Genomic DNA, 21,766 nt, shown 5'->3' on the forward strand with positions numbered 1-21,766 from the left:
GCTTATACAGCACATGATAAACGCCCTCTTTTGAGAAGTGGGTATACGCAATGCTGACTGAAAAATAAGTGGGTATACTCCGTTTACCTGTGTGTACCCTGTACTACAGTACTGAGTCTGTCCCCCGTTCCGCCCCCCTGTGTATTTGTTGGGGTTCGGAAAATATTTTTGGTTGTGGTTATCACGGCAGGAGTATGGATTGCAAAGTATTTAAACATACCAAACATGAATGAACATTCATATCATATATCTACGCATCACCGATACATTTGAAAGAAAGTGATGCCAAGAAGCCTCAGGTGATGCCTCAGTCTGAAACTGCCATGGCCTCAAATGGTAGTAATTCATGTCTACCACATGGTGGCAGTGTGATACTGCTCATAGAATGTTTGTAGAGTGACAGTCGAGAAATCACTTAAACCATTGGTGGTTTACGCTTTAGTGTGTTTAACACAATATCTCTGAGTGTGTGTGTGTGTGCAAGGGGTAAACCAAACTAATACTATTTTGCCTTGCACAGTTGGGTGTGTTTATGATCTCAATAATATATCAAACATTTAAAGGGGAAAATACACAGAAAACATATTTTTCTTCTATTTAGGATTCGTTATGAGGGCCAATTAATAAAATAGCGAAAGGTTACAGTTGAGCTTCATCCCTGCAATTTTCTAATTAATTCTACATATCAAGATGCATGTTATGATATGCCTTCAAGGAAAAAAAGATAACCCCAGGGTCATTCCTGAACCCTCCACCAGGGGTGTGGTAATGCTAGCAGCGATGGATGGAGCCATTATAATCTCTATGCACACATTTTACTTTTGACCAGAGCAGTGGTCCTTCAGTAATGCATGCAAAGTGTGCTGATATTTTACTCAACCCTCTGTCTCCGCCCGCTTTAACAGACACCGGTTGCATGGCAACACCGTCACCTCGGAGAGATTTTATTTATTTTTTAGCAAGTAGCAATTTGATCATTTCAGAGTGGTCACTTCAAAGCAATTACTGATACTCTTCACGTGAGAGTGAGGGGCTTTTAGTTTTTTTTTTCCTCTACCCTCATCTATCGCCCTGTTGTCCGTGATGAGAATAATGATGGTCCAGGGAAGCTGTATGGGAGGCATGGAAGCGTTATAATTGCTGGATTTCACTCCTCAATGATTCAACTCTTTACGTGATGGCCTCACTAGGCTTATACCATCCTAGTGGTTTTACCTCAGTGCGTGTGTCAAAAACAGCCATAAAGAAGACTGGGTCTCTGCTCAGGAACTTGTGGTGTACATTTAATCTGAGACGTGCTAGAATCGTTTTGTGTGTGTTTCTCTCGAGATGAATGAAGAGTTGGGAAAATTTCATAGTAGGCAATTTTCCAAGTTGACAATGTTCAAATCTGTGGTACATGCTACATTTACAGTGTATTTGTTACAGTGTATTTTAAGCATAATTTAGGTTGTACTTAACTAAAGTTGTAAGTGTATACTTTACCTAGACTTTAGGTTATATTAAACTAAACATGTAGAAGCCCAAACTGGTGCTTGGAAATAATGGTGCCTTTTATTTCGTTTACCATGACCACACAGGTGCAGTTGACTGGCAACCATAGATTTCACTACATCTACACAGATTGACCAATTGGGGTAATAAACTCATCTTCCAGTAGGAGACGTCACCTCCAAATATTTGGGTATGAAAACGAAATAGTATAATTTAACTATACAGGGCCTCGTTTCCCGATAACGTCGTATTTTAATGGCCTACGTGGATTTTGGCGACATAGTAGACTCAGTAACACTTTCTATTTACGAGCGTTTCCCGAACATCATCTTAAAGTCAGGTGCACGAGCGCACCGTGCACGAGTCCTTAAGTATCTCTTAGGGTGGAGCTGTCCATCACAGTGGTTCTGAATGTAAAGTAGTCGAGGTCAGACGCGTCGATTTTCTCACTTGTGTATACATGGGTTTCTTGGCTACGTCATCACTGGTTGCGTGCGCAATCTTGCAGCAGAAAGAAGCAAGATAACGTTGAAGTGGATGAGAAAGCTGTGGAGGAAGGCAACATGACATGACAGAGTTGTTGTGTTGCTAACTGCTCTAACAGAGTTGGTAAGATGTTCAGTATACCTAGGAGGAAGCATCCGTTTGCCAGGAAAAATAAAATATCAAATCAAATCAAATATAGAAAAAGGCTCAACAATGTGCAAGGTTACGTTTGGGAATATGTTGAGGGTGTGTGCAAGCATTCATGGCAACAGAATAGGGAACGGTAGGCTAAATAAGTAATAAACAATACATTTAAACTGGGCTTTCTGTATTCATTTGTATTAGGGTAGATGGCTTTCTGCCGCGGATTTGCGCATGCAGCCTTCAATGTTTGTATACAAGAAACCCATGTATAGGCTCATGAATGAAGTTCCAATATATCAAGTGTTGACATAAGAACAATACCTCAATAAATATATATAGGCTAGCGTGTGCCACCCTCTTGATTGATTTCCAGCCCGGCTCAATGACATGTCAATTTCCTAATATTGCAGCCTAACTACACAGTCAGAAAAGCCATCTCCTTAGTTCAATAACATATTATTTTGTATAATCTTTATTTTCAAATACTCAATATTCTTTATTTCTATTTTGATGGGAATAGGCAGGTGAAACAATGACATTCTCATGATGTGCTATACACAGAAACATCGTTTGGATTTCTTCTATAATAGGCCGAACGACGCCCCTGGTGGATTGCATCGCTAAGTGTGAAGTTACTACTGGTCCTGACCACACGTAGAATTCTTCTCAACGAAAGATAAACTTAAGCTAAGTGCGGCGTCGGGAAACCGCTCTGCAACGTAGGATCCCTCTTACGACCGATTTCAAGTCCTTTTTCGCGTTCGGGAAACGAGGCCCAGACTGGTTTGGGGTCAATTTTACATTAACTTCACTGAGGGTTTGGTGCGCAACTGGCAAGCATCAGTTGTTAATCAGTGCTGTTATCGTTTTTGTTGAATTTCTCTTTCCAAAGACACCTACTTCCCTTATAGCCCTTTATGCACATCAGAGAAGATATGTAGTAGAGCCTTTCAATACCATCTAGTTTGCATTAATGGATATGAAACAATGCATTAACGGATATGAACCTATAAACTATGTAAGTGCTGTCAATGCTTTGTAGACATATTTTGACTTTAGCACGGATACAGATGATAAAAAAGGGTGTTCATTATGTAAAGAGGACATGGGTGAATCCTGCACTGAAATGACCAGAAGGCAGGGTGGAGAGATTAACATATTGCTATCACTCCTTCAGCACATTTTTCTGGCTTCAGGAAAGGCCCCAGGGAGAGGAGGCCAAGCATCTGCAGTTGGATAATTACACCAAGAGCATGAGGAGTAACTGGCCAACTCTCTCATGCTCGCCTTGCACCGATGGAGTTATGGTACTGGAGACTTATGATTGGGTAATGGTACTGGATACATGATGGAGTTATGGTACTGGAGACATGATGGAGTTATGGTACTGGAGACGTATGATTGGGTTATGGTACTGGATACATGATGGAGTTATGGTACTGGAGACATGATGGAGTTATGGTACTGGAGACATGATGGAGTTATGATACTGGAGACGTATGATTGGGTTATGGTACTGGAGACGTATGATTGGGTTATGGTACTGGAGACTTATGATTGGGTAATGGTACTGGATACATGATGGAGTTATAGTACTGGAGACATGATGGAGTTATGATACTGGAGACGTATGATTGGGTTATGGTACTGGAGACGTATGATTGGGTAATGGTACTGGATACATGATGGAGTTATAGTACTGGAGACATGATGGAGTTATGATACTGGAGACGTATGATTGGGTTATGGTACTGGAGACTTATGATTGGGTTATGGTACTGGAGACTTATGATTGGGTTATGGTACTGGAGACATGATGGAGTTATGATACTGGAGACATATGATTGGGTTATGGTACTGGAGACGTATGATTGGTTTATGGTACTGGAGACTTATGATTGGGTTATGGTACTGGAGATGTATGATTGGGTTATGGTACCGGAGACATACGATTGGGTTATGGTACTGGAGACATGATGGAGTTATGGTACTGGAGACATATGATTGGGATATGGTACTGGAGACATATGATGGGGCTTTGGTACTGGAAACATGATGGAGTTATGGTACTGCTCGCCTTGCACCGATGGGGTTATGGCACTGGAGACATATGATTGGGTTATGGCACTGGACACGTATGATTGGGTTATGGTACTGGAGCCTTGATGGGGTTATGGTATTGGAGACATATGATTGGGTTATGGTACTGGAGACGTATGATTGGGTTATTGTACTGGAGCCTTGATGGGGTTATGGTATTGTAGACATATGATTGGGTGAATATGTAACATGAGAAGCTCTTCATGACTCCTCATTCCCCTCTTTTCTAGTGTCACGTAGGATAAGATGATACAACTTGCTGTAAAGCTTTGAACATGCCGTAATACATTTTGCCTGATGCTTGTTTTCACCAAGGGGGAATTCACTGACCTAGTTTGTGGCATTGGTGAGCGTGTTCATTTTATATCTGTGTGAGGCGAACCTAAACACATGGATGATTTCAGCATAACCGCGCAAACAATTCAAATTCAATACAAAATATTTTTTCACTCTGAAATGTTGTTTGAATCTCCCAGATTATAAATTCTGAAGCAAAAAAACGATGGAATGCTCTGGCCTGCTACTGGGCAGTAACTTGGTTGTTTGCCGTGTTTAGGCTCTGTTGATGTATTTATGTACAATGATAGTGACAAATATAAACATACATACAGTTTCATGCATGCACAACAGAATACTGCGAATAAACAGTCGTGATTGCAGTCATTGATCTTAACAGTTTTTACAGCCAAATTGAAGCATTACAGGCCATTTGTGGACCGAATTTCTAACACCGTCCTTGTAGCCAGAATAGCCACTAGGTGGCAGAGCAGTATAACCTGAGCAACATAGTGAGAACACATCGCCTTGCATACAAGAATGCGTGCGTGTGCCTCTCTGTGAGCCTCTCCTCTCTCTCTCTTTCTGTCTCTCTCTCTCTCTCTCTCTCGCTCTTGTTTCCCTCTCACACTGTTAACAAAATAAGGCTCTGGTTTAAACCACTTTAATATCGACATGACGTTTGCCCGGTAGTTTAACCAGCAGCTGAATCATCACCTAACGTTCAATTGTTATATATCCTCCATATCCCTCTCGGTTACATTCAAATCCCCCCCCCCCCCCCCCTATTCTTATATATATTTACAACGAGGACTTCAAATAAAAAATATCTTCATATTAAATCATTTGGATTGACTCTGTTTTGGTTTTGAGAGAAAAGCATTTGTTCTCTTGGAAGCCTTTAAAGCGCATCAGTAAACCGAGTGGTGTAGTCCAGGGTATACGCAGGTAAACGGAATATACCCATTTATTGTTCAGTCAGCATTGGGTTTACCCACTTCTCAAAACAGGGCGTTTATCCTGTGCTGTATGGGCTTCTTAAAAAAAATAAAGAGTATACCCACTTCTCCAGGGACCACTACACCACTGAGTAAAGCTTATCTATTGCATATGATACATGCTCTCTTGATAACTGCTTATTACATGGTAGCTACAACGTAACACCTGTGCTTTCTCGTCGACATCTTGGTCAAATAATCTATGAATGTTTTAACTGCAGATGTTTTGCGGCCTGTGTAATGGCCTCGTCAGCGCCGCGGCAAACGAATTTCAGCACCACGACAAGCGGACAGCGCTTCCTAGTCTAAAGAAGGAAGGCGCTGTACATTGCTTTGTCTGTGTAAGAATCTCGATAATCGTCATATAATCACATGAGAAGATTGCCTCGTTTAAATTCAAAAGGCCCAGCTATTAAAAGATTGCAGACAGGAATATTGTTTGATACGTCATTGATTGGTTTTATTGGTTATGATTTCCAGTGCACCAGTTAGAAAAAAACATCATATTAAAAACCCATACCTGACAGAATGCATATTTTTTTTGAATCCAAGAAAACGGTGGCGATATGTACTGATGGGAGAAGGCTCCGCTCTTGGCATTCACCGCGTGCCTTAATTGTAAGACATTAAATCAAGGTCCGCTGTGAACACGGAGAGCTAGAGTCTCAAATCATAAACAGAAACAAAACCTTAATTGAAATACTAATACTGTCAAACACTACTTCTGCTCTCCTCTCTTTAACCGTCGCAGAACTCAATGCGTCAGTCGTCATTTCTTAACGCCACTTATGTATGCGTCGCCCAAAGAGATGAACTGTTTTTTAAATTATTAGTATTTATTTCATTTTAACTGTTGCTGAATATGTGTGGGCGTTAAGCGACTAAAGTACAAAAATAATGTGATTTTTGTTTCAAAATTCATGATTTCAAAATGATATCCTGGTGAATAAAATCTCCAATCGAGCATGAAAAGAGAAGATGAAATGTTTCTGCTATTAACAAAAAATATAAAACAAGAATAAACAAGCAAATAAATATTCCTGAGCACACTGCGTGCTTTGGTCCCGTACCACGGCATGTGGAGAGCAAGGGGTTAAAGTCGTCACCGGTGGCAGATTTTTTGGAGCTAGATTCAAAATGATAGCCACCCCGAATTCCGCTTGAGAAAGGAAAGGGGATGGACCATTTGATCTGCTTCAAAGGATATCTGCTTTGTCCCCCAAAAAGTCAAAATTCTGTAATCCTCCTCTTGCACCTATAAAAAGAAGAAAAAGAACACAAAAATGTGACATTAGTCAGAGTTCCTTTAATGTCAGGAGATGTACATCTTTGAAATTAATTAAAACAACATATATCCCAAGAAAATGCATGGCGTAGGCTGCTGTCTTCAAGAAAAGATAAGAGCGCATTGGAAAAACACGCTTCCCAAAATCATTGTGGCAACTCTATACGAATTACAACTAGCATAAAAAACGCAACGATCATGCGCTTAGACGAGAGCGCTCCGTGATCTCAACCGCATAACTATATTCCATCCACGAGCTGTGGAACCAACAAAGGCAGCGGTACTCTCCACAAATCCTCCAGAGACGAAACCCGAGGTGCATATTCCCAGTCCTACAGCGTGAAATGGTGCTCATCTCGCTGCGTCCACTCCTTTCCCCGCGCTGACTGACTTTGGATTAATGGCGCTCCGGCCAAACAAATAAGGCATCTGCCTTCAGCACAAGAGGATTGCATGAGGGGCGGTGACGTCACTGGGCAAACAGATGTTTGCGACCAACGTCCTGATCATCTCCCTGCGTCCTTGAAACTAAAGTAATACGCGTTCTTCTCTGACATAATCATGTTCAGCCTCATTTGTCTAAATGGTCCGAGCATTTTACTTTGATTCCCTACACGACTAACAAAATGTTTTTTTTCTCCTTTACATTTTTAGTGAGTGTTGTCTGTTGTATTAGAAAGGTTAGGACACCGACCTATTTTATCCTATGCGTGTATTATTTTTAGGCAGCACGTAATTTGGTATCGTATTTGGTACGCTTTAAATCACCACACATCACACTGTAGGCACGCACGCAGTATCACACACACACACACAAACACACACACACACACACACACACACACACACACACACGCACACGCACACGCACACACACCCACACCCACACGCACACACGCACACGCACACGCACACGCACACGCACACGCACACACACACACACACAGGTAGAAAAAAGATGAACACATAAGTGTGTCATTAGAAGCATGTGCAAGCCACACAAAATAGCTTAATGTGTTCAGCATAGACTGCAACGAAAAAAATCGCTGTCCGTGGTTTTGAAAAAGAATGCATGAACAATCTCTAGCAGGAATACACTCTCATACACACTCATGGAAACATCCGCACTCCAGTACGCTCGCTCGCTCGCACGTACGCACGCACTGCACTGCAAAAGTGTACAGTGCACACATTATCACTTCGAATTCTCTCACGTTACTCATTTCAAATTTGTGAAATAATCGGCCAGGGAACATATAATAGCCTACTGAGATGAAGCGCGTCTTTAGCGGTAATAGTAAATATGTACTTTTTCATGACCTAATTGATAAACCATCAAGGGCAAATATAGATATATAGGTGTAGAGCTTTGGCTAAATGTCACTGAGCATAGGCATAGAGCCTAGTGGTGGGTTTGTCTTTTGTTCCACATGAATGCTGGAATGTATTGTACTACACTCAGTTCCTTTGACACCTTCATTATATTAACGCTGTCATGGTTATTAGTGAAGACTAGGTGGAAGTTAGCGGCAAGCGGTGTCATCAAATGAGCCCACACTCAATATGCCGGGCACCATCAATTTCATTGCTACGATCAGTATCATCGCCGACAAATATACTCGCTATCGGTCCCTTATATAACGGCGTTATCATTCTCAAGTCCAGAATACAGAAATTCTTTAGGCAAGCATCCCATTCTCTTCCTCTCATGTAAGATATAGTGCAAACACACGATCGCCATATTTACTCTGTATTTCCCATACCACACATACGAGAAGCCCGTGATGGGGATGGAGAAACAAAGAGAAACGCCATTTTAGAAGAAACAAAAAGCATCTCCTTAGCTTTCTCTACTGCGTTATCCATTATCATGCAACATCTTAGTTTGTGGCACCAACCAGTTTCTCAACGTCGCTATTTGCGCTTGCATAACTGCGAACTACTCGGAACGTGACCCAGTTGACCCACCGTCCATGGACCCATTGTCTTTGCGCATCATCCGCAAAATAAACACCACGCAAATGAATACGCGTGCACTCTTCTGCTTAGATCAAAGAAGTTCCGGGAGTGCACTATCATGCGGTGTTTTAATTTACCTACCGGTGAGATTTATACGATTTGCTGTATTGCCGCAGACATTTTGGTCTCTCCGAAAAACAATGGCAACTGCAACGTGGGGAGGATGTCCCGTTGTTTTTCACACGAATGTAATATACACGACTGCAGTTAAGGTTCGCATATAGCAATTTACCTCGTTGCTCATACGGAAAGATCATGATCAAATCGTTCGTTGTTCTTGAATACTATTGTTGAAAAAAGGCATTTGGCATATGAACACCCCATACTTACGTCCATACGTTCCTCGCCGTTCACGATGCTCGCTCCCGATATCGCCCGAAATCTACTCCTCTTTATATTTAGTCTTCAAAACACTTCGAGATTTGATTGCTGCGCAAGAAATAAATTGTATTCCCGGTCTTTTGGTGAGGGGATGCACCATCGTAAGCCTCCGTGAAACGCCTTGGTCTATCTAGCAGTGACTCAGAAGCTCAGGTCCCTGCAAAGCATGGCTGCGTTTCTTTCCCTTTTTTTCAAAAGAGGGCAGGTCTTTCTATGCATTATAATGAGTTAAATCTCTCTCGCTCCCTCTCCCTCTCTCTGTCTCTTTCATCACACACACACACACACACACACACACACACACACACACACACACACACACACACACACACACACACACACACACACACAGAGAGAGAGAGCTGTATAACATTTTTTTTTCCAAATAGCAAATTTGATCCAAACGTTTACGTATCTCCAGCCCTGGCCTCGGCCATGCTGTCTAATGTATATTTCCTTGTACATATCCTGTGCATCAGAGCTGTAAATCAGAATGGCCCAGCTTTGTTGCATCAGCGATTATCTCAATCCCGTAGATTACAAGTGCGTATAATAACTGCAGACTATATAATCGTCGCTTATGTGTTCAATGCAATTTGTCATATTTAATACCATTTGTCCTGAGCGGTATATTACCACGTTATAGCAGTATAATATAATACATAGTTTATCGACGGATCCGTGTGAAAAGTGAATTCTAACCTTGTCTATGAATCATACTCAGTTTTCAACGACATCTTCCTAGTGACATTAGTAATAACAATTTAAATTGTCGTATGTCGACCTTAAATGCAATAAACGTGTTTTTCACTTGATTCTAACATATCCTACGACATTATAACAGTAGCCTATGGCCAATTACCATTTTTCAAAAGATGATGCACATGAATTTGAATCACAAAGTATAGTGCTTCACACTCTTCATGTCTTCCGCTAGATTTGGAACACTAATTCAGTGGGTTGCGACTTAAACATTCAGTTGCACATGTGGCATCTGTATTTGCATGGGGGCTTGCACATTATCATGTATCCTTATAGCAGGATTATATGTTTGCCAGAGAGTTATTGTTCTATATTTTTAAATGTAACAGCATAGTCGAAGTACGTTTTCATCAAATCCTGTATCTTGTGTGAAATAACCATGAAATCTACAGGGAAGAAGCTAGTGTCAAATTAATAATTCATTCAAGGCAGAGCTATAGCTGCCTGGTGTTACTGCTGATATTTCTCGATCTTTTTGGTTCTGAAAGAGAAGAACAAAATGTCTACCCGATAAATACGGAAGGTCTGGGAAATATGACCTTGTAGGAAGGTTCTGGGTCGTTTCCGGAACTGGTTTCTTTAAACATAAACACCTCTCTCTACCTGGTTTTGACTCCTTTTTCTTTAAATGCCAAAACACTGTGCCCCACTGTCACATTATTACGCTTTAAGACATAGGCTACCGCAGAGGCCTGCAGTGTGAACGCTGAACTTGATACCATTAGCTGAAATGAATAGCCTACTATATCCCCTCACTTTAGATTTTCTACCTTATTGCCGCACGGCAGCACAATTATACTTAATGGAACGACATTATGATATTGTGGAGAATAGCTATTGTTGCAGTGTGCAAATTGACTTAGGTTTATACAATATTAATAGACAATGTTGAGCATTTGAAAGTGGCCTTAAAGGAAAAGGTACATACAAAATCCATCCAAGAACTGTGTGGTCGTGGGTTACTGTCGGAGTACAACTTTAAAGGGATTTTAAGAGAGCTTATTTTCCCTGGGAAAACGCCATTGTTCCCCGTGAAACAATGGAAGCTGCGGGCGACTGCAGCGGTGCGGGGATGAATGGAGGGGCGATCCGGGATGTGCGCGGGTCAGTGCATGGGGTCTCCAGCCCAAAGCCCCTTTCCCAGCCGCCCACAATGAACCTGCGCGGGGTCGAGGCTCCGCGGGGTCACAGGGCATCCCCCATTGTCCCGAGCTTCAAAACAGATAAACATTTATTAATCAAGGCTGACCCGAGCCCTTCAATTCACTGAAAAAGCCCAAAAGGAGGGCTGGGAATGAAGAAAAAAGTAGTAAAGAAGAATGTAAGGGAAAGGATAGGCTACACCAGAGCCCATATAAGTTTTACCACTGGGCCACCGGTGGAGCACTGTAAAAGTTTGACGTGTTGTATCTGTTGACAATTAAAAAAAATCGGACTATGTTGACTTTGGATTCGTTTGTCATTTCGAGGATGAAGGGACTTCAGATAAACGCTCTCAAGTAAGAGATTTTTGACCGATCGTTGAGATAGATGTGCATGACATGAGATCTCAGGATTGCATGGTATTTGCAAGTGTGGCAGTATTGATTTGAGCTATATATAGGCTAATGGTTGTGAATTCGACTACATATTCAGTTGTTACAAATAGCCTACATGTATGCTCTCTTAGAAATTACCTTTTCTGTAATTAGGCAAATTTGTCACTTAAACAAGTGTTATCGATTATATATTGCAAACCTATGAAGTGTTGTTAAAATTGTATTTTTAAACGAAAGACCAGCTTCTTAGGTGGCTGTCGAAATGGTCTCAACGAAATTAGTCCTCAGAAATAAATAAACACGACGTGTCTGCCATCAAAATAGCCTACAAAACTACATCAGGTGGTCTCCAGATTTCTGTAAAGCTCTGAATATAACAAATAGAGACAATGACCGGCTAAATGTAGTTATCTTTAATGAGTGGAAAGACTACACGTTAACTATTAGGAACACGAAAATAGGCGCTGTCATTTGTTTGATTTGTTCATTGTGTCTTCACAGTTATTTGCCATTCGTGCTTAGTGTAGTCATAACAACTCGAGCCATCAGACACATACTAAATGTTTTGTTAGATGTAGCCTACTTAAACTTAGCTTTCAAACTGAGCTTTCAAATATAAATAATTATTTGTATTGAACATTCATATGCAGTTTTTTCGACAACTTATGTCTCTCTGAAATGTGCCAAGCATATGTAGCCTAATTGCCATTAAAACGCTTACTTACTAACCCACTGTCTGATAAATACCCACCCTCCTGTAGTGTACAGTGGTATGATGTGAGACCCAGGCTGAGTTTCCATACAGCACATCTTGGTTGGTTAGTGCGTCTTGCCGCCAGAGTATTGCTCTCGCCACGCAGAGTCTAAGTACTGGTCAAGCTCATACACGTCTTTCCCAGAACCACTGACCTCGTTTTGAATATGTGAAATAATCAGCTCAATCTATATCAACGGACAGCAAAGTTGCAGTTTCAATAACATCAGGTGTCACCGTATTGCACAGGGAAATTGTTTATCTGGGATAACTGTCTCCAGTCAAGACAACATATCAGCCTAAGTAGGCTATAGATTGCTTTAGTATTTCTTTCAGTCAGTGAAATGAATCTCTGACATTTGAATGCTTTTAAAAGGTCCCCATCAGAAAGAGCCCACATAATGCATTTTATCTCAAAGTAGTAAATGTACATTTGTTTATAATGAGGACCACTTATAAGATTTTCAACTGCTATATGTTTTGATGGATTCTGGATCTCCACTGAAATGTAACAGTGTGTTCCAGTTTTAAACTCCGTCTGGTTGGATTTACACTTTGAATTAACCAAATTAAAACACTGAATTAGATAGGTTGACTCTCAGAGGCTGTGTAAGGCAGAAATATGTACATTTGGGAACTGCTATGATGCATTTCACATGTAGCCATTATGATAGAATATCATTGCCATCGCGTCAATGACCTCTCATTCCTGTGACTGCAGTCTATTTACAATGGTTTTTCATTTTTCCATGATAACTTTCTGTGCCACACTTAGGCAATATGACACTCGTGCTTGTGGGGTTGGCAAAGGATATCCCCACGGCTGTCATTACCTGGGGCACTCGGCCTCCGGCCTCGTGCCTATGGCCGAATCACAGCCTTGGGGATATCCTTTACCAACCCCACGAACACGAGTGTCTTGTTGCTTTTGTTTAAAGGTTCTACTACCAACTAATTAAGTTTGATGACACCAGGTTTTGAATTCTTTCGTTTATTTCGATTGAGTTTTTCATTCTCTGGTGCAAAAAGTCCCAACCGGAGTGCAAAGCGTCAAGCGTTGCCGAGCAACGAATATTGTCATTCTGCAGCAAAGTTGAGTCCATCAAAAGGCTACTTGTACACGTTAATTTGTATACTCGACTGTTTTTATGTTACATGTTAATTTGTACATTCTTCCCACTTCATTTGCTCCCTTTCCTCACTCGAAAACAGTCAAATGCAGCGTTAAAGAATTGCTACATGCCTGTCCTGCCATTCTGCTCTCTTGCTTTGAATGAATTGAATGTTGACTTCCTACAGTTTAACTGTTAAAGTATATCAAAGTGATTACTAGTGAGCTGTGAAGAGTCCTAGTGGGGTTGTGCAAGGATATTCATAGAGGATATCCCCTAAGACTTAAGGATACTAAGCTCCGCCTCTATCCTCTCTGATATCCCCACTCATGAGATGCCTCTTGTCCAATCAGAAATTAATTAATTGTTCGACAGCCCTACCTGTTGTATAATACAATTACATCCAGGTCAGAGGAGACTCTGACATGAGCTGTGACCTGGACAGGTGAGGTTTTATCGACCTGATGTTTGGCTCAAGTAGTCGATATCTCTTTTCTCTCCTCCCGTTCAGAGGATGTTTTGTCAGATCTCATTTTCCCTTTCCTAACTTACCCCATGCTAAATAATTCCGTTGTTTTTTTTGACAGTGCCTCATATCCCACTGTGACCCAGTTTATTTGCTAATACCTGCAGGAGGCAAAACCCTTCTAGCTAGCTGATGCAACGCTAGCAAGTCCACATGATAAAGGGTGGGCCCTAGTTACATGAAGATGAGGCTGGGGGGTGGTGGTGACAGGGGGGGGGGGGCTGGGTCAGCTGAGGCGAGCAGCCATGTTTGCGTGACAGTGAGATAGGGAGTAGTGTCTGCAGTGCAGGGCCTCTCAGCGCTGTTTACCCTGTCCTCCCTTGTTTCCCTTCTCTTTGATTTGGCAGAATTTTGTTTGCCATTTGCTTCAAAAAATGCTCAGAAAGAGCATATGAGAGGCATTTCACACTAAAAAAAAAAGACAAAAAGGAAAGGAAAAAAAATCATAGGAAGAGATCTCTGTTTTGCTTAAAGTGCTCTGTGTATGTGGATGGTAGTAGTGAGCCACATTAAACACATGCGCTGTGCTGTAAGGCTAAAGCTCTTTGATCATTTCATTTTAATACGCCACTGAAAAATCATCCTTCCTCCTGAAACGCCTGCTCTCTGTGTGTGTGTGTGTGTGTGTGTGTGTGTGTGTGTCTATTTGTGCGTTTATGGCAGTCTGCGGCGTATATTTAGCCTAGCCCTTGTTATCTGAGTGTATTTTATTGAGAAAAAGGGTCATGTTTGGACCCTCTAACTCAAACATCACCCGTGGTCAAAGGTGCATGTAAGAGCACAGGGCTTGCAGCCTCTCTCACACTGTGATGTTAAATGTCACCCGAGTCCACAGAAAAGAAAAGACCATTACAGATGCTTTTTCACAAAGGTGCCACTTTGGACTCCCTGCCTGGCCTCCTCCTTTGTCAGGCAATTAATGACACGCAAAAGAAAATGTAATTTATGGAGTCATTAACACGAGAAAGTCACAGCAGTGTCTGTTTCTGACTGTATAAACCACCTCACTAATGAACGGTTAATCACCGTATGAAATACTCGCCCTGAACCCAGTGGCCCAAAATATTAACACAGGTCTAAAATTCACTTTTTTTGACAGGGGAGTTGGCCCACATTCTTGTACCATGTAGAAGAATGTTCTGCCATGTTTTTTTTGTTTTTTTTACTGAATTTTGCTGCTCTGGGCAGTTTCTTTCTCTGCCACTGAACACCTGCACAAATGAACTAGAGGCACCCTAGATGCAGTGGGAGCACCCAGATAAATGTATTTTCTTTCTACTGCCTTTTCAGTGTTTGTATCTATATGAACTTAGACCAAAACTGCTAAGACTTACAAAACCTACCAAAAAAAGGAGAACTCAGGACTGACTTAACAGTCTGCCTCAATTAAGTCAGTAGGCATCTGTATTGAGCAGAGATTAATATTTAATGTAGCCAACGTTAGGAGAAAAGCAGTCCTCTCTCTCTCTCTCTCTCTCTCTCTCTCTCTCTCTCTCTCTCTCTCTCTCTCTCTCTCTCTGCTCCTACTGAGAGCCTCACAGCCATGTAGATAAAGACCCAACTGTGCCATGTGAGAATCAGACATAATCAGTAGCATCCCAGCCCAAAAGCTCTTCCCCCTTTAGCCTTTGGGAGGAAAATATGGTGGTCAGTGCATCTCTTACCTCAGCGTATTCCTCCTTAGCTAGCAGCATCCATGGGACAGGATCGGTCCCACAGTCAGTAGCTATCTGGGATCTCTTCCATCTGCCTGCTGACAGAGGGAAGTTTCCGAGGACTTGGGACCGGCGTAGTTGTTACTCCTGCATGGCTGCTCAGTGGAGTCCCATTTCACGCAGCCAGTGCCTGGGAGAAATACAGCTCCAGTGGGCTTGTTCTTGTACCACTACAAGAGACCATTTAATAGAGAGTAAATAGGTATCCCTCACTTATCCCCCATAGCCATCAATTTGTGGAGCAACTGGCCACTGTAGAACCTAGTGAAAATGTCCCATGGCTGGCTTATCGACATCTAAGTGAGCAGATCGAGAAAAGCAAATATGATTGCAGTTTGTCTTAATAATCCTCATTACCCCCATCCTCTGTGCATTACTGTCAGATAGATTGTGGCTGACTCCCCATGTAATGAAATGAGTAGCATTTCCCTGGTTTACCATTAGCTTGCATTTGCGGAGCGAAATCTAATGTAGTTTGTAGACGGCAGGTGAGTGAGCTGAGCTAAGATGTTGCTGTCGTTTGCATTGGATACACATCGGTGCATTTTTGTACACAAACAAAAAGCCACTTCAGTCAGCCATTTTGCTTTTTAAATATTTTTTGCACTTTTGTATGGGGAATCTGTGAAAGCTGTGATTATGGTCTCTCTCCAACATCTGTTTTTATAAGATGATTAGTTTTTAATAAGTTCAAGTACATGTGTGTTAAAAATCACTCCTTTATTATTTAGAACTCAGTGTCAGTAATTGGACCAAGAACGTTGTCTGTCAACAGGAATGATCTTTCTGCCAGCAATCATTGCACCAAAGCGTGGGTATGTTTTTTTTTTCTGCCACATATAATGTTATTAATGCAGCGGTTAATGAATGAACATATGTTTCCTTGTGATTACTATCCCAGTGACTTGGTGTCCTAGTTGCCTGCCATCGCTTGACTACTGGAATGAGAATATGTGCCTTGAGTTAATGCTGATTGCAGCAGCTGCCAACACGTGAATCACCATGGCAACAATAAGGGTTGCTTGGCAACCGTGTTCTTTTAGGGACACTGAAAGTGCCCAAAGGCGTACTAAAAATATATAAGAGTTTAATGCACCATTAATGCCTCAGCCACCCTAGTGTTATAGTGTGTGCATACATACAGGAATGCTGTGAACATGCACACCATTTTTTTCTTGAAAGAAGTCTTAATCTAGATAAATCTTTAATTTTCTATTCATCTTACCACAGTTAAATTTGTAACACATCAATTAGATGTGATCCCGAATTCCTCCACATTTGTTTGGCAGCACAGAAGTAAAGTGGGCTGATTCTAGGAGAATTGATAGCCTGCTTGGGCAGCAGTGCAGAGTGTCTGCAGTAATTGGATTGAGTGAGATCGAAGCGGGCGGGCGGTAAAGCAGGCAGGCAGGCAGGCAGGCAGGCGAGCGTCGGCCATCTTGCTGCATCTCACAGCAGCTCGCTTGCTCAGACCCAGGTGGCATGCGCACACGCCGTGGAACAAAGCATCCCATCAGCAGAAGTGACATCATTGCAGTCAGCTCAGCTGTTTCTGCCAGCGTTCTATAAATAGGGAGAGGGCGAGAGAGAGGAAGCGTGGATCCCTGCTAATGCCGAAAATCTTTAACTCTCTTGACCCCATGACTTGAGAGATGTTGCCTTGTTTTGTTGAGGTAAACACATCCTGCTGGATAGGAGCCCTCGTGATGGAGAATGATTTTTCTTTTCTTTCTTCCCTTTTCTCCCTTACCTTCTTTTTTGCTTTTCTTTTTACTTGCATTCTATCGTTTCATCTTTTTTGCCTTCCAGTTGTGTTGCTTGTGATTTTTCATTTGTGCATTTTTGTGTGTTTGGAACATCATTTGCACAAATATTTATGGGTTCATAAATGCCCATTTAACAGTAGATGACAATGCACATAGTGTGTACTAACAATATTTTTTTTTTGCACAACACATGTTAGCACTTGCACTCCCAAAAATATCTCTTTAGCCATATGTTGTGTTGTGATCCATAAACATTTTATCATACAAAACAAGCTACAATAACATCATGACCAGCTGGTAGATGGAATTTTCATCTTGTAAATCCCCTGTATATGACGTAGTATATACAATCCCCTGTATATATGCACAGTAGTGATATTGTGTACAAAGCCTGTGTTTTAGGATTACAGAGAATGTATACTTATGTTATATTTATGCATTTAATTTATGCATTTTAGCAACAAAGCACTAATCCTCTCTGCTTTTCATTTCTGTTGGTAAACAGCACTAAAGATAAAGCCTCTGGACTACCACTTAAATCAGAGAACATTATAATTTTAAAAAAAGCAACCAATCCCTAAACAAACCGAAATATTTTTTTTTTTGTGACAGCACCTGGTGTAATAACTGGCATGCTTCTGGAGACAGTTGTAAGGCCATGGTGACCCTCAGGGTTACAGTCACCGAGGCAGATTAACAGACTGGCACTCTCTCTGGTGCAGATGATCCATAATTAAACTGGACGCTGATTTAGAGGTTTGGTACAGTCGTGTGTGTGTGTGTGTGTGTGTTTGGGGGGGGGGTGGTATTTGATCATTTACAGCAGAGATACGGTATGCTGGGTGTTGTGAGGATATTGGCAGCGGACAGAAGAGGGTGAGCACTCTTGTGTTTCTCTCATGTTCAGTTGCAGCCCCCCCACCCCTCCTCCAGAAAAAAAACCTCTCCCCTGGCACGATTCCAGTGCTGCCGTACGTCTCCAAGAAGCCACAACACCGAGTCACCACGGCACCCGTTCGGGGCGGCAGGGCATCCTTTGCTGTCCCCTCACACACTCCCTCTTTTTCCCTCTCTCTCTCTCTCACAAACACAGTCACACACACACACACACACACACACACACACACACACACACACACACACACACACACACACACACACACACACACACCCGCACACGCACACACACAGAGGAGGGTCAGACAGAGCTGGAGAAGTGGAGAGCTGGAGCGGGTTGGCCCACCGCCAGGACGGACCAGTGCCAGGGCCACTGCAGGCCTGTGCTCCTCTTGTGGTCTGTGGCAAAGCAGCAGCAGCAGCAGCAGCAGCAGCGAGCGAGAGCTGAGCGAACAGAGAAGCACAGAGCAGAGCAGTGTGGAGGCATTCAGCCCCAGCGGCTGGCTCCCTGAATGTCCTTTTGTCTCAGAGCCGGCGTGCCAGCCTGCCTCTAATGAGCCACTGCTTTGTGGCAGGCCCACTCCACATCAAGTGGGCTGCTGGTCTTATTAACCTGACTGCTGCAAATAAAAAAGGCACGCGCACGCACACACACAAGAGAAAGTCCACTGATAGCATACTTAAGGCTGTTGAAACCCACTCGCTAGCACATATGCTCTCTTTCTTTCTCTCTCTCTCACTCTCTCTCTCTCTCTCTCTCTCTCCTCTCTCTCTTAGTCTTTCTCTCTCTCATCCTCTCGCTCTCTCTTTGTCTCTCTCTCTACCTCTCTCTCTTGGTCTTTCTCTCCCTCTTCCTCTCTCTCTCTCTTGGTCTCTCTTTTTTCTCCCTCCCTCATTTTTGGTGGCTGGTAGAAGCTGACGTATGAACACATGTTTAAGCTCTGCGACTGCACTGCTATCGCACTGCTCTCTTTTGCTGTTTGTGTATACATTGATGTAGTATCCTGTAGTGCTCAGTTAGATACTTGTTTTGCATTAGTCGTCTGTGCAGTCATGACACAATACCATATATTTTTTTAAATGTAAATACGGATCACATATTTCCGAAGGGTGTGCATGAATGTATAGATATTTCTTTGCTTACCCTCACTATACGTGTACATTGATCATTATATTGGCATCACATAAATGTCATATCTTTGTATTTTACACAGTGGTTGTAGCCTGCCGCGAGAGCTGAACAAGGTTTTTTCATTAGGATTGGATGAAACTGCATACATTGAGGGTGTGTTCCTTCTAACTGAGCTCTGACAACAGAGGCTTAAAGCGCAGCTTAATTTAATGCACATGTCGGTTCACCAGACAGGCTCGGATATGAGCTTCGGCTATGGTGTTGGTGTAGCCTCAGAAATGCCAAACATAAAGAGCATTGCTTTCTACTTTAGATGACATATATGACCCCCTGCGCCATTGCTCTTATTAGCTCTGTATCTGATATTATTTTTACTCAGATTATCTGTGTCTGATAACCTCACACTGCCGGAGAGGTTGGGCCAACCAAACAATATCTATCCGATGGTGAATGTCATAGCCGGAGTGATGAATTGAATCTGTAATTGATGAAGCTTTTGATCAGATGGCTCGTATGCAGGCGAGATTCATTAGGTATTTGCAATATTTCATGTCACCCTGGCACTCACTCCATGACTGGCGCTGTTTACGGCATAGAAATGGATGTGCATCTGGCTGTTTCTACCCGTCATTACAGATGACCCACCCCCACCCCCGAATCCCCCCCCCCCAAAAAATAATGAATACCTAATTAAATAGAATAATAAAAAAATAGATCCATGCTAGTGGATGACAAATATACTTCAGTGGCATGATCCTGAAGTTTTTAGTTGTTGAATTCTCTCTTTTTTTGTCAGCAAAAGAGAATATTCCTATGGAGCACTAGAGGGGCCAGTGTGTATGACACTGACAAATTGCAGGCCGAGCTCCATTAATTAAGCAGGACGTTGCTAATGTTTATTTATATTCAATTTCTCTGTTGCATTATTGATCTGCTTGCTGCAGAATTATCATGCGAGATGCACATGGAGTGAAGGAAGAGCTGTGACTTTCTATCTCTTTCTCACTCTAATTTTTGCAGTCTCCCTTTCTCTCTCTCTCTCTTTCTCTATCTTTTTCTATCCCTCTGTGTCTTTTTCTGTAGGATTTGTTGGGCTGAGGGGCTAGCGGACGTGATTCGGGCCTGAGGATGTGGTGCTTTCCCTGGGTTTATCTGTGGAGGAACGGCTGAGCTGGGCGTGAAGAGAGAGAAAGAGACAGAGGGTGGAGAAGAGGTTGGGGGAGGGGTGGAGAAGGTGGAGGCTGGTCGTCTTTGTTTGCCTTTAAACTGGAGATAACAGCGTAGCTGCGAGAAACCAACCCATCTGCCTGTACTGCTGCAGGTCTGTGGGTGGAATTAGAGACATGAGCATCACACACACTCACACACACACACACACACACACACACACACACACACACACACACATACATGCATATGAACACACACAAACACATACAAACACTATATAAACACCGCGCACACACACATTCAGACACACACACGTACACACCACGTTCATCTATGTGCCTCTCTTACGTATTCACATTCACACACAGTGGTTACTGCATACCACAAACCCAGGCTGCCATTTTTTTCTCTATAGCCTGCCACTCAGCCTTTTACTGAGTAAAAGAAAATATTGAGTGAAGGGAAATTGCACCCCTCCCTTTGCACAATGTTTTTTTACCCTCAGACTATGGTCAATTATAGATTATGTTTTACATAAAAAGATAGATACATAGATATAGATAGATATAGATACATATGTTTAGTTCATGGCAAATATATTTTTCTTTTCTTTGTGGAGGCGGTTGGAATCCATGTGCTGTCTTATTATCACGAGAGAGGCCATATTATCAGAGAAAGAAAAAGAGGTTATGCTATATTATGCCATATTATCACCATATTAGGCCATTTTATCACCAGAGAGGTTAGTATTCTAAAATCTTTGGTATCACTAATGGAACGGATGCAGAGTACTTACATGAATTCTAGAATGTGTTGCTGGCATGACGATGAAATATTAAACAGCACTCACACAGGATAGCAGAACGTACAGTTCAGCCGAGACATGGGCTGACATTCCCATTCAGCAAATCAGAAGATAGAAAATCCCTGCCATGCACTGTATTTAAAGCCAAGCAGGCCCTTTACATGTTCTACACATGGATCCCAAAGGCAAGCTCAAGAAGAAAAGTCCAGCCGTACGTCCTCACAAGCCCCAGGGTCCTATGTTTGCTCTCTCTCACTCACGCTCTCTCTCTTTTTCCATCTCTGTCTATGTGTGTTTGTATGTGTGTGTGTGTGTGTGTGTGTATGTGTGTGGGGGGGGGTCTATGTGAGTGTGTGTGTGTGTGTGTGTGTGTGTGTATGCGTCTGTGTGTGTGTGTTTGTCTGAA

Source organism: Sprattus sprattus (assembly GCF_963457725.1).
Source record: "Sprattus sprattus genome assembly, chromosome: 17".
Classification (NCBI taxonomy): domain Eukaryota; kingdom Metazoa; phylum Chordata; class Actinopteri; order Clupeiformes; family Clupeidae; genus Sprattus; species Sprattus sprattus.